Raw genomic sequence first — 13,576 nt, 5'->3', positions numbered from 1 at the left:
CCTATGTGTGTGATTATATGTCAGTATTGCATTGTATATCTCTGTATGTTGTGGTCATTCAGGTGCTTATCTAATAGTTTCTTGAAACTATCGATGCCCCTCGCTGAGACCACCACCTGTGGAAGGGAATTCCACATCCTTGCCGCTCTTACAGTAAAGAACCCTCTCTAGTTAAAGGTTAAACCTCTTTTCTTCTAATTTTAATGAGTGGCCACGAGTCTTGATAAACTCCCTTCCGCAAAAAAGTTTTATCCCTATTGTGGGGTCACCAGAACAGTATTTGTATATTGAAATCATATCCCCTCTCAAGTGGCTCTTCTCCAGAGAGAATAAGTTCAGAGCTCACAACCTTTCCTCATAACTAATATCCTCCAGACCATTTATTAGCTTTGTTGCCCTTCTTTGTAGTCGCTCCATTTCCGGGACATCCTTCCTGAGGACTGGTGCCCAGAACTGGACAGCTTTCTAGGTGCAGCTGGAGTCTTGTAGAGCGGGAGAATTAGCTATACTTTTGCAGCAACACGGAGCTAAATCCCTACTCCATTCCGCCACCTTTTTCTCTAGAAATCTGAGTTCCACTGATGCCGCGTACACACGATCGAATTGTCCGGCGTACTTAGTCTGCCGAAACACATTTCACCGGAAAATCCGATCGTGTGTGGGCTTCAGCGGACTTTCTCAGCGTAAAGTCTGGTGGACTTAGAAAGTATTTTTATAGTCCAATCTTTCCACCGGACTTGGGTTTCAGCGGACAATACGTTCGTGAGTGTGCTAGTCCGGCGGACTAAGAATGATAACTCAGTCCGGCGGACTCAGAAGCAAGTACGAGAAGGAAGCTATTGGCTACTGGCTCTTGAACTTCCTTTTTCTAGTTCCGTCGTACGTGCTGTACCTCATCGCGCTAGCAAACGCCGGACTTTCTGTGTGTCCGTGTGTGGCCAAGTCCGTTCGGTAGAAAGTCCGCCGGACTATCCGCCGGATTGTTTGCCGGACTAAGTTTGCCAGACAATTCGATCGTGTGTACGCGGCCTGAAAGGAATTATAATGCTGGTGATCGAGAATTATTAGCCATTAAAGCAGCTCTGGAGGAGTGGTGTGATCTATTGGAGGGAGCGGCACACCCTATCCTCATCTTCACTGACCACAAGAATCGAGAGTTCTTTCAAACAGCTGGACGCCTAATGCCATGTACACACGGCCCGGACTATTCGACAGCAAAGGTCCGACGGAACAAATCCATCGGACAAGTCAACCGTGTGTGGGCTTCATCGGACCTTTGCTGTCGAAAAATCAGACCGACTTTTGATTTAGAACATGTTTCAAATCTTTCCGACTCGAGTCCGGTCGAAAAATCTGTTCGTCTGTATGATAGTCCGACGGACGAAAACCGACGCTAGGGCAGATACTGGCTACTGGCTATGAACTTCCTTATTCTAGTCTGGTCGTACGTCATCACGTTCGAAGCCGTCGGACTTTGGTGTGATTGTGTGTAGACAAGTCCAATTCGATGGAAGTCCATTGAAAGTCCGATGGAATTCAGTCTGTTGAAAAGTCCGGTCGCGTGTACACGGCATAAGGCCTTGCCAGGCCAGATGGGCACTCTTTTTCTATAGATTCAAGTTTCATATCACTTATCCTGGATCAAAGAATGGCAAGCTGGACACTCTTCCTTTGTATGTTTATGTGTAGAGGGGGCCTTTACTTTCATGGAGAGCAGATCTTCGTTCCTGGGCAATTTTGGACAGCTGTTCTTCATATGTGTCATGACCACCCTCTAGCAAGTCATTTCGGGGCTCACAAGACTTCAGATTTAATTCTTCATTTATTTTGGTGGCCAAATCTGGCCCAAGATTGTAGGGACTAAAAATTGAATCCCTCTATCTAATGTGATTGAGAGGGGCAACCATAACTATAACATTGAAAATATTCTTTAAAATTCACATTTTATTTTGATCAATATTATATAAAACAACCCCAATCTGGGGAGAATGTCATAAAATTATTGTTCTCATTACAAATTGAGTCACAATAGAAAGAAAATAATTTGTATTGTTTACAGCAGGGATCTGCAATTTGCGGATCTCCAGCTGTTGCAAAACTACAAGTCCCATCATGCCTCTGCCTCTGGGTGTCATGCTTGTGGCTGTCAGAGTCTTGTTATGCCTCATGGGATTTGTAGTTCAGCAACAGCTGGAGGTCCGTTAATTACATATTCCTGGTTTACAGAATAAAATATACATCTTCGCCATTCTTGGTGTCCCCAACTGTCAGAGACTCTAATGAGACTATGGCCTGTACCTTCAGTGGTGTACCTCTACCTTTAACATTTTTCTAGAAACCGTAAGAAATATTGGATTTTCCAGAATTCCTGCAAGTTATATTTCTCTCTCCCGCCTTGAACTTTCACATCAGAAAATATTAAGGTGAAATTCCTCATATCCCTGCTCCAGGAGGAACCTCAGGCCTGAGCCCATCATCTTCGAGAGCAATGTGACCCTGCCTTGTCTTCTGTGGGCGCCTTCTTCTCAGGTATTTCCCAGTTGTAGGATGATCCTGTTTATCAGCAGACCACTGAAACCATGCTCAGAAAAATGCGGCAAGGCCAAAGACCTGTCAAGGACTATGTCTCTGATTTTCAGCTGTGGAGGGCAGACACTAAGTGGAATTCCTCAGCCCTGGAAGCAATTGGCACATAGTGGCATTTCCAGCTACTTGCTGTTATATTCCAACATATTGTCATACATCCAAGTACATAGGATGATTGTTAGCCCTTGTACACACGGTCGGAGATTCCGACTGAATGTTTCCTATCGGACCGTCTTGTCGGATATTCCGACTGTGTGTGGTCTGCATCGGACTGTTTCCATCGGAATATCCGACGGAGCAAGTTTTCCAACTTGCCGGTAAAATTTTCTGACAAAATGCTCCGATCGGACATACTCCGATTGTGTGTAGCCTACTCCGGCGGACAAAGTGCCACGCATGCTCGGATCAAATTCCTAGACCAAAGCTATTGGCTACTAGCCTGAACGTAGTCCCGTCCTAACAAAATAACGTCATCACGTTATGTACAATCAGATTTTCCGACAACTTAGTCCGACCGTGTGTATGCAACATCACTTCCGGACCTCTTCCGGAATTAATCCGTCAGAATTACTCCGACGGATTTGGTTGTCGGAATCTCCGACCGTGTGTACAAGGGCTAAGAGCTGAAAATCCAACGCGTTTCAAAAGTTCATCTTTTTTCTTCATCAGGGACTATTAGCCACTCTATCAACACAACTAGCCATTACTTGGTATACATCCATTTGAAATGGCCATATCAGTTAAAGAGGAACTGCGGTCTGCTCACATAATTTGTAATAAAAAAAATCTTTGCCATTCTGAAACATCCCTCCAACCACTTTGCATATTATTTTATATATACGGTGATTCTGTACTTGCCAAATATGCTGCAGAAATCTCCCTCCACTATGTCTGGCTGCATCCATTTTAACTATGGGCAGTTGAAGCTAAAAATTTACTAATAATGTACTGGAAGGAAGGGAAGAGGATTACTTCAGTAAGCCCCAACAGGAGAACCCCTAGGGATGATGGCCTGGATGATGGCAAATACAACCCTAGTCATATGAACCTTTTCTAGAGATTTCATGGACTATGTCAAGTCATGTACCGTGTGTTTACATAATAATCCCCATTGCTTGCTTGAACGACGTCCAATACCTAACAAATTATGGAGCATGATTTCCATGGACTTCATAGTTGAGTTACCCGGGTCCAAAGGGTTTACCACAATCTTTGTGGTGGTGGATCGCCTGTCCAACATGGCTCACTTAATGCCAGGAAACACCTTCTGCTGCTGAAACCGCAACTACCTTTATTAAAGAGGTGGTGCGTTTACATGGTGTGCCCAGCAACATCATTTCTGATTGAGGCATACAATTTGCCTCCAGGTTCTGGAAAGCCCTGTGCGAAACTTTGGGCATTGAATATCGTCTGTCCTCAGCATATCAACCACAGACAAACGGTCAGACCGAAAGGACAGATCAAATGCTAGAACAATACTTGAAATGTTTTTTTCGTTTTTTGTGCAAAATGATTGGGTGCATCTTCTTCCCTTAGCAGAGTTTGCGTATAATGCCGCATATACACGATCGGAATTTCGGCCGGCAAAAGACCGATGAGAGCTTTTCATCGGAAAATGCGACCGTGTGTATGCTCCATTGGAATTTAGCTGGCCGAATTTCCTTCCAGCAAAAATTAGAGAGCATGTGTTCAATTTTTCAGACGGAAAAACTTTCTATCGGAAATTCCGATTGTGTGTATGCATTTCCGGCGCGCAAAAACTCACGCATTCTCAAATTCAACTATGAGATGGAAGCTATTGGCTACTGGGTATTGAACTTGCTTTTTCTAGTCCCGTTGTACGTGTTGTATGTCACCGCGTTCTTGACGGTTGGAATTTGGTGTGATCGTGTGTAGGCAAGACAGCTTAAGCGAAATCCCGTCGGAACTCCATCGGGAAAACCATCAGAGCTTTTTCCGACCAAAATTCCGATCGTGTGTACGCGGCATCACTATTCGGGGCACTCCACCAGCAAACAAGCACCTTTTCCTGTGAACAATGGCTTTCACCCCTCTTTTCTGCCTGATTATCTCTGGCAATCTTGGGTACCAGCTGTATGGCAGTTTCTGGGACTCTGGAGATCCAACAATCATCTTCTACAGGAAACTATCATCAAGGCTCAGATGAGTAAGGGTCCTTTCACACGGGGCGGATCAGTTCTGATCCGCCCCGTGGATATCTGTTTGCTCAGCGGGGATCACTCCGTCGATCCCCGCTGAGCAGGGAGATGACAGGTCCGTCTCTGCACACTGCGCAGGGACAGACCTGTCACAGCGCCGCTCTCCCCTATTGGAGATCGGATGACGACGGACCGCAGTGCCCGTCGTCACCCGATCCGAAGACGGATGGAAAAATAGCTTTTTCCTCCGTTACACTTTTTCGGATCGGAGCGGGTCGGATGTCAGCGGACATGTCACCGCTGACATCCGACGCTCCATAGAGCTCTATGGAGCACCCGTTCAGGTCCGCCTGAAAAACTGACAGGCGGGCCTGAACGGGACGTCAGTGTGAAAGGGGCCTAACAAGAATTTTTTTGATAAGAGAAAGAGGGGTAACCTAGATCTAAAACCTGGAGATAAAGTATGGTTATCCACAGCAAATATGAAACTGGCTTGCCCCTCAAGGAAATTTCCAAGATATACACTTTGCTACAATATAACACAGTATATAACAGTGTAAATTTGCTGTCCCCTCAAAATAACTCAACACACAGTCATTAATGTCTAAACTGCTGGCAACAAAAGTGAGTACACCCCTAAGTGAAAAATGTCCACATTGGGCCCAAAGTGTCAATATTTTCTGTGGCCACCATTATTTTCCAGCACTGCCTTAACCCTCTTGGGCATGGAGGTCACCAGAGCTTCACAGGTTGTCACTGGAGTCCTCTTCCACTACTCCGTGAAGACATCACAGAGCTGGTGGATGTTAGAGACCTTGCTCTCCTCCACCTTCTGTTTGAGGATGTCCCACAGGAGCTCAATAGGGTTTAGGTCTGGAGACATGCTTGGCCAGTCCATCACCTTTACCCTCAGCTTCTTTAGCAAAGCAGTGGTCATCTTGGAGGTGTGTTTGGGGTTGTAATCATGTTGGAATACTACCCTGCGGCCCAGTCTCCGAAGGGAGGGGATCATGCTCTGCTTCAGTATGTCACAGTACATGTTGGCATTCATGGTTCTCTCAATGATCTGTAGCTCCCCAGTGCCGGCAGCACTCATGCAGCCCCAGACCATGACACTCCCACCACCATGCTTGACTGTAGGCAAGACACACTTGTCTTTGTACTCCTCATCTGGTTGCTGCCACACACGCTTGACATCATCTGAACCCAATAAGTTTATCTTGGTCTCATCAGACCACAGGACATGGTTCCAGTAATCTATGTCCTTAGTCTGCTTGTCTTCAGCAAACTGTTTGTGTGCTTTTTTGTGCATCATCTTTAGAAGAGGCTTCCTTCTGGGATGACAGCCATGCAGACCAATTTGATGCAGTGTGCGGCGTATGGTCTGAGCACTGACAGGCTGACCCCACCCCACCCCTTCAACCTCTGTGGCAATGCTGGCAGTGCTCATAAGTCTATTTTTCCAAAGACAACCCCTGGATATGATGCTGAGCACGTGACCTCAACTTCTTTGGTCGACCATGGCGAGGCCTGTTCTGAGTAGAAACTGTCATGTTAAACCGCCGTATGGTCTTGGCCGCCGTGCTGCAGCTCTGTTGGTCTTGGCAATCTTCTTGTAGCCTAAGCCAATGATGGCGAACCTTGGCAGCCCAGATGTTTTGGAACTACATTTCCCATGATGCTCCACTAGAATGCAAGGTGCCAGAGCATCATGGGAAATGTAGTTCCAAAACATCTGGGGTGCCAAGGTTCGCCATCACTGGCCTAGGCCATCTTTATGTAGAGCAACAATTCTTTTTTTCAGATCCTCAGAGTGTTCTTTGCCATGAGGTGCCATGTTGAACTTTCAGTGACTATTATGAGAGAGTGAGGCCGCGTACACACGTGGGGACTGTTCGCCCAACTTTGTTCGTCAAACAGTTTGAGCGGACAGTCCGCTCAAAATTAGCATGGACGGACTTGGCCACACACGACGAACGAACAGTCCGCTGAAACTTGCGCGATGACGTGAACGGCACGTACGACGGGACTAGAAATACGACGTCCTATACACTGCAATGCAACCTTCGCCGTGTAAATCCTTTCTGAGCATGCGCGGAACTTAGTTTGACGAACAAGCCTACACACGGGCGGACTGTCCGCTCAAACCAAGTTTCAGCGGACAGTTTTACGGAATTTCCGAAAAACTTTGTTCGTCAGACTGTCCGCTGAAACTGTCCGCTGAAGCCCACACACGAGCGGACTGTCCGCCAAAACACTGTTCAGTGGACAAAGTTGGGCGAACAGTCCCCGCGTGTGTACGCGGCCTGAGAGCGATAACACCAAATTTACCACAGCTGCTCCCCATGCACACCTACGATTTTATCGATTTTATGAATATTATGATTATATGATTTTATTTATGCACGTTTCACAAAATATATTTGATTGTGTTATATGCTTTTTTTTTGTTTTTTTTTTGTATATTAGACTAGAAAAAAGTCATTACACAAATGTGATATATAAGTACGGTATATGAAGTAGGGGGGCACCATCTTTGTTTTAACAGGGATGCAGCACTATAGTCTGAAGCAGTTTATAACCTCCCTTCCTCACCTTATCCAGCTAAAAAAAATAAAAAATTGGACTTTAAAGTAAAAAAGATGAGCAGACGCCTGCTTTTAACCAGCCATGACACTTTCATATTTCAACTTGGTCAGAGTGACTGATTTACAGCGTAAGTGTGACAGTAATGCAGATTTATTGGTCCTATAGTTAACATGCAGGTATGCATCAGCCAAGGGAACAGACGGAGAACTAATCCTCTGACTTTTCTGTTTTATGTCATCATATGGTGCAGACATCACTTTTTAGGGCCCATTCAGTCTTTTGTGTTGCATTCATACACTGTAAAATGTGTGCTTTACCACTCCTTACCACAATGCACAGTGAGCTGCATACCACTGTGCGTTGGGTTGCAGTGCCATTCACTTTGAATGGCATTCCAACGCACTAATAGGGCAGCCCTCTGTTAACCGTCCTTCAGAGTTCAGGAGGGCCTGAGAATAGAAAATGACCCGGTGCCATTGGTCATTCGGTGGAAAAGATGCTTTAGGGTTGATGGTCATTTGGAGAAAAAAATTAGCTAGTGTTTGAGGTTGAGGAAGGAAGAATAATGACCCATCGTTTGTATCAATGGGAGGAACAGAGCCCCATTATTAGTGTCAACGGGTGGAATAGTGCCCCATCATTAGTATAAATGGGAGGAATAGTGCCCCATCATTAGTATAAATGGAGGAATATTGCCCCATCATTAGTATAAATGGGAGGAATAGTGCCCTATCATTAGTGTAAACGGGAGGAATAGTGCCCCATCATTAGTATAAATGGGAGGAATAGTGCCCCATCATTAGTATAAATGGGAGGAATAGTGCCCCATCATTAGTGTAAACGGGAGGAATAGTGCCCCATCATTATTTATTTATTTCAGTAACTTATATAGCACCATCAATTTATTCAGCGCTTTACATATACATTGTACATTCACATCAGTCCCTACTCTCAAGGAGCTTACACTCTAAGGTCCCTAACTCACATTCATACATACTAGGGACAATTTGGACAGGATACAATTAACCTACCTGCATGTCTTTGGATTGTGGGAGGAAGCCGGAGTACCCGGAGGAAACCCACACAGGCACAGGGAGAACATGCAAACTCCAGGCAGGTAGTGTCGTGGTTGGGATTCAAACCAGCGACCCTTCTTACTGCTAGGTGAGAGTGCTAACCACTACACCACTGTGCCGCCATAGTATAAATGGGAGGAATAGTGCCCTATCATTAGTGTAAACAGGAGGAATAGTGCCCCATCATTAGTGTAAATGGGAGGAATAGTGCCCCGTCATTAGTGTAAACAGGAGGAATAGTGCCCCATCATTAGTGTAAATGGGAGGAATAGTGCCCCGTCATTAGTGTAAACGGGAGGAATAGAGCCCCATCATTAGTGTAAATGGGAGGAATAGTGCCCCATAATTAGTATAAACAGGTGAAATAGTGCCCCATCATTAGTATAAACGGGTGGAATAGTGCCCCATCAGTGTAAACGGGAGGAATAGTGCCCCATAATTAGTGTAAACAGGAGGAATAGTGCCCCATCATTAGTATAAACGGGAGGAATAGTGCCCCATCATTAGTGTAAACGGGAGGAATAGTGCCCCGTCATTAGTGTAAACAGGAGGAATAGTGCCCCATCATTAGTGTAAATGGGAGGAATAGTGCCCCGTCATTAGTGTAAATGGGAGGAATAGTGCCCCATAATTAGTATAAACAGGTGGAATAGTGCCCCATAATTAGTATAAACAGGTGGAATAGTGTCCCATCATTAGTATAAACGGGTGGAATAGTGCCCCATCAGTGTAAACGGGAGGAATAGTGCCCCATAATTAGTGTAAACAGGAGGAATAGTGCCCCATCATTAGTATAAACTGGTGAAATAGTGCCCCATCAGTGTAAACGGAAGGAATAGTGCCCCATCAGTGTAAATGGGAGGAATAGTGCCCCATCATTAGTGTAAACGGGAGAAATAGTGCCCCATCATTAGTGTAAATGGGAGGAATAGTGCCCCATCATTGGTGTCAGTGAGAGGAATAGATTTCTTAAATAATGGTGTGCTTGTTCTGTGTATAATAGTATGCATAAAGTGACATACATACAACATAAAGTGCATAAATAAATTGATACATTAATAATAAATCGATAAATACATAGTAATACATAGTTACATAGTTGAGGTTGAAAAAAGACACAAGTCCATCAAGTCCAACCTATGTGTGTGATTATATGCCAGTATTACATTGTATATCTCTGTATGGTGCGGTCGTTCCGGTGCTTATCTAATAGTTTCTTGAAATAATTCCAACCATTAAGTATAAAAAAAAAAATCCCAAAATCCAGTCAATATATAATGAATATTGATAAAGTTCTCCTCCACAGAGTGTAGTAATTAATTATATTATCTGTGCCACTTCCATCACCAGGTGCAGGGCCTGCTCACCTTATGCCGCGTACACACGGGCGGACTGTATGGCGTACTTAGTCTGCCGAAACACATTTCAGCAGACAGTCCGCTCGTGTGTGGGCTTCAGTGGACTTTTTCAGCGTGCAGTCCGGCGTACTAAGAATTTCAGTTTTTTCGAAATTCTGTCCGTCGTACTCGCATTTCGGCGGACAATCCGGCTGTGTGTATGCCAGTCCGCCGTACTTTTGAAATGAGCGGACTTTTCCCGCCCGGAGAAAAGTCCGCTCATTTCGAGCGGGTATCCAGGTAGGCGGGGCCCACGAAGGAGACGTCGCTGGCCCCGCCGCCTGGTATGGACTTAAAGGGGAACCCCAACGCCGAAAAAAATCGGCGTGGGGGTCCCCCCCAAGTCCACAACAGACCCTTGTCCGAGCATGCTACCCGGCCGGCCAGGAAAGGGGGGCGAGCGAGCCCCACCCTCCTGAGCCGTACCAGGCCGCGTGCCCTCAACATGGGGGGGTGCCACGCGGCCCCCCCACCCCAAAGCACCTTGTTCCCATGTTGATGAGGACAAGGGCCTCTTCCCGACAACCCTGGCCGTTGGTTGTCGGGGTCTGCGGGCGGGGGGCTTATCGGAATCCGGGAGCCCCTTTTAATAAGGGGGCCCCCGGATACCGGCCCCCCACCCTATGTGAATGAGTATGGGGTACAATGTACCCCTACCCATTCACCTGTAAAATAAAAGTACAAAAAAAACACAACACACGAGATAAAATACTTTATTGCACAGCTCCGGGGGTCTTCCGTCTTCGGGGGTCTTCTCGCCGGACTCCTCCGCTATCTTCTTCTAGCTCTTTTGCTAGCGGAGGAGTCCGGCTTTCTTCCTCACCGCCGGCCTCTTCTCCCGACTTCGGGGGTCTTGTCCCCCTCTTCGGTTCTTCTGCCGGGCCACCGCGCCTTCTTATAGCTCTTTTACAGGCGGTGGCCCGGTCTTCTGTCGCCGCCGCCTTCCGTTCTTCTTCTTCTTCTCCTTCTTCTCCTGGAGATGTTGACTCGACGCTCTCTCCGGCCACAATGCCAGGGCCGTGCTGCGTGGCCACTTATATAGGGACAAGGGGCGGTGTCACATGGCTTTATGTCACATGGGTTGGTCACATGGGTTGATGTCACATGGGGACTATGACATCGTAAGGGGGCGGGGTCACCATGTGACACCAACCCATGTGACATAAAGCCATGTGACACCACCCCTTGTCCCTATATAAGTGGCCGTGCAGCACGTCCCTGGCATTGTGGCCGGAGAGAGCGTCGAGTCAACATCTCCTGGAGAAGAAGGAGAAGAAGAACGGAAGGCGGCGGCGGCGGCGACAGAAGACCGGGCCACCGCCTGTAAAAGAGCTATAAGAAGGCGCGGTGGCCCGGCAGAAGAACCGAAGAGGGGGACAAGACCCCCGAAGTCGGGAGAAGAGGCCGGCGGCGCGGAAGAAAGCCGGACTCCTCCGCTAGCAAAAGAGCTACAAGAAGATAGCGGAGGATTCCGGCGAGAAGACCCCCGAAGACGGAAGACCCCCGGAGCTGTGCAATAAAGTATTTTATCTCGTGTTTTGTGTTTTTTTTGTACTTTTATTTTACAGGTGAATGGGTAGGGGTACATTGTACCCCATACTCATTCACATAGGGTGGGGGGCCGGTATCCGGGGGCCCCCTTATTAAAGGGGGCTCCCGGATTCCGATAAGCCCCCCGCCCGCAGACCCCGACAACCAACGGCCAGGGTTGTCGGGAAGAGGCCCTTGTCCTCATCAACATGGGGACAAGGTGCTTTGGGGTGGGGGGGCCGCGCGGCCCCCCCTTCCCCAAGGCACCCCCCCATGTTGAGGGCACGCGGCCTGGTACGGCTCAGGAGGGGGGGGCGCTCGCTCGCCCCCCTTTCCTGGCCGGCCAGGTAGCGTGCTCGGACAAGGGTCTGCTGTGAACTTGGGTACCCCCACGCCGATTTTTTTCGGCGTTGGGGTTCCCCTTTAAGTCCATACCAGGCGGCGGGGCCAGCGACGTCTCCTTCGCGGGCCCCGCCTACCTGGAGACACGCTCGAAATGAGCGGACTTTCCTCCGCGTGTGTGGGCGAGTCCGTTCATTTCAAAAGTAGGGCGGATAGTACGGCGGACTTAGTACGCCGTATTAGTCCGCTCAAAAAGTGCCGTGTGTGGGCAAGTAGCCCATTCGGAAAGTCCGACGGACAGTCTGGCGGAAAGTACGCCAGACTAAGTACGTCATACAGTCTGCTCGTGTGTACACGGCATTAGGAGGACGACCCCCTTGGGTCATACAAAGCCCCTAATAATGTCTTCTACGATGGTCCAACCGTCTCCTAGAATGACTCGGGAAGAGAAAAAGAGGCTTTCATCGCGCAACAGTCTAACTGAATCAGGGCCGTAGGTAAAAACATATAACGATATCCCACTCACATGTTACATCATCTTATGTATAGCTTATAATTTGTGTAATTTGTCAGGGAGACACTGCTCTCCTCCTCACCGTTACAGCCGTGTAACTGAGACACCGGATGAAACGCCACCAACTCCTCCCAACGCGTTGCGTCACCGATCACGGGACTTTTTCAAGGGATCCCTTGAGGTGAGCAGGCACTGCACCTGGCGATGGAAGTGGCACGGATAATACAATTAATTACTACACTCTGTGGAGGAGCACTTTATCAATATTTATTACATATTCGTTATATATTGACTGTATTTTTGGATTTTTTCTTATACTTAATGGTTGTAATTATTAATATGTATTTATTAATTTATTATTCATTTATCAATTTATTTATGCACATGTCACTTTATACACACTATTATATACAGAACAAGCACACCATTATTATTATTATTATTATTATTATTACTATTATTAGATATATATACCTTCGTGTTTGAGATCATTTTGAATGGTGTGGCTGTTCTGTGTTCACTTCATTAGTAGTCACGTATACACATAGCAGCGCTTCGGTATTTTCACACAGTGAGAGAAATAGTGCACCATTGTTGGTGTCAGTGAGAGCAATAGTGCACCATCGTTGGTGTAATTGGGAGAAATAGTTCCCTGTCATTAGTGACAGTGGGATGAAGTGTGCCCCATTGTTGGTGTCAGGTGGCAGAAATAGTGCCCCATTGTTGGTGTCTGTTGAAGGAATAGTGCCCCATTGTTGGTGCCAGTGAGAGGAACAGTGCCCCATCGTTGGTGTAATTGAGAGAAATAGTTCCCTGTCATTAGTGACAGTGGGATGAACTGTGCCCCCTTGTTGGTGTCAGTGGGAGGAATAGTTCCCTATTGTTGGTGTCAGGTGGCAGAAATAGTGCCACACTGTTGGTGTCAGTTAGAGGAATAGTGTCCCATTGTTTGTGTAATTGGGAAAAATAGTTCTCTGTCATTAGCAACAGTGGGATGAAGTGTGCCCCATTGTTGGTGTCAGTGGGAGGAATAGTTCCTTATTGTTGGTGTCAGGGGGCATAAATAGTGCCCCATTGTTGGTGTCTGTTGAAGGAATAGTGCCCCATTGTTGGTGCCAGTGGGAGGAATAGTGTTCCACTGTTGGTGTCAGTGGGGGAAAAAGTAAACCATTGTTGGTGTTAGTGTGAGGAATAGTGCCCCATTGTTGGTGTCTGTTGAAGGAATAGTGCCCCATCATTGGTGTCAGTGGGAGGAATAGTGCTCCATTTTCTGGTGTCAATGGAGGGCCCATCATTGGTGTCAGCAGGAGTAACGTTGCTGCATTGTTGGTGTCAGCGGGAGTAACGTTGCTGCATTGTTGGTGTCAGTGGGAGTAACGTTGC

The sequence above is a fragment of the Lithobates pipiens genome, unplaced genomic scaffold (genome assembly GCF_037356315.1).
Source record: "Lithobates pipiens isolate NorthernLeopardFrog02 unplaced genomic scaffold, aLitPip1_a1.2 Scaffold_3, whole genome shotgun sequence".
Lineage (NCBI taxonomy): Eukaryota > Metazoa > Chordata > Amphibia > Anura > Ranidae > Lithobates > Lithobates pipiens.
This window is presented reverse-complemented; position numbering follows the sequence as displayed.